The sequence below is a fragment of the Mixophyes fleayi genome, chromosome 2, assembly GCF_038048845.1.
Source record: "Mixophyes fleayi isolate aMixFle1 chromosome 2, aMixFle1.hap1, whole genome shotgun sequence".
NCBI classification, from domain to species: Eukaryota; Metazoa; Chordata; class Amphibia; order Anura; family Limnodynastidae; genus Mixophyes; species Mixophyes fleayi.
Genome location: NC_134403.1, coordinates 8,590,877 through 8,592,561, shown reverse-complemented (window position 1 = coordinate 8,592,561; position 1,685 = coordinate 8,590,877).

The window sequence follows — 1,685 nt, the reverse complement described above, 5'->3', positions numbered from 1 at the left end:
GAGAAGCCTTTCAATCATGTTTGGCCCTTTAGGATGCAAGTAACTGAATAATTTGGCTTAAAGGGGTGTTTTTGTCTTGGCTTTTACAGGAACCCACCAGTCTCTCTATTCTAGTTAATAGATCCCTTTCTGTACTTTCAGAGTTTTCAATGGTAGACACAAAGGGTGTTCTCTCTCACCCGTCATTTTCTCTTGTGTTAAGTAGACTTTGGCAGCAAAAATTCCACAGAATCCTCACATAGAAGGCATTAAGGTAGGGCAACACGAAAATAGAAAGTGTTTGTACGCTGATTACATCACCACTGTCTATCTCCAAACCAATGATTACACTTTTTTCAGAAAAGTTCAAGGAGTTGGTCTACTATCTAACTTCAAAATCAATTCTGACAAAGCCATAACCCTGGATTTATTTTACCTTTTAATACTAATATAAATGCTTGTAACTAGATTCCAATTTAAATGGCATCCAAACAAATCCAAATATTTGGGTATATATCACTAGGAACCACCGACTCCTGAATTCTCCTCTTGCAGTGGCCATTAAATCAGATCTACTAACCTGGAATAAATTATTTATCTCATGGATTGAATGTATTACTTCATTCACTCCTTTATTTGTTTCAAACACTCCCCTCTAGAACCTTTGTAGCCCTCCAGTGAATGTTTCTAGTGTTCATTTTTTGTGGGGAGAAAACTAGTGATGGATTACACATTCTTCAACAACATTCAGTGCTAACATGCAGCTTATAAAATTCCAAATTTGAAATAATATTTTATTTTATTTTTTTGCTGCACAGCTAGTACGTTGTATACAGTGGCACTCCCTCCGGGTCCCAAGTCTGGATGGACATTAAATCTGCACTTCTTTCATCAACATCGGCTAGCATGTAGATAAATTTACATACAGCAGATTTGGCTGGAATACACTCTTCCTTCAGATAACAGCATAACCTCTCAATAGCAATATTACAGTCCTGGTCAGAGGTTTTAATAAAACAGTTTGAAGCCTCACTTAAATAACTTGAATATAGGAAACCAAAATAAATGTATCAGTCTTCATACTAGATGTCCTGCTGACATCTCATGGTCAGTGGCATGCTAGGTCTTTTCCTGTACTCTAAATATGCTGCCTTATGGGCTGGCTTTTACATATTTTTGCTGAAAACATCCCTCAGACAATAGTTAAGCAATAGCATTCAGTGGCTCTTTGTGGGAAGATCTTCCATTAGTCCAGCCAGCAATCACACATTTTTGACTCTTCCCTTTTCCCCCAAAAAGATTCTCCTGAAGCCCTCTAGTACATTCTAGCACTAAAATGCTTGTTTTTTCAGGGCTTTTGCAATTTGTTGATGTGTCTAACTGGCTCTACATTCTTCTAGTGCAGCCCAGGACTCTAGTGGATAGCCTGGGGCTGTAGTTTGCAGTTATCAACCCTATAATGGTTGATACAATTTGCATTGAACTTCCCAGAGTCACTCTGGGGAACTGTAGTTTTCTGAATGAGTACCTATAGTAATATAACTGTGATTTGCAGGGTATTACACTTACACCAGACCTGTAGCTGGTGCAAATGATACGACAGAAAAACATATACCTTTGAGATTCCCAAAGCTTGAATCAGACATTGTTGCCTACGCTCGAGCTTGGCACGGCCTTACTGTACATTGACTAGGTGCCTATATCCA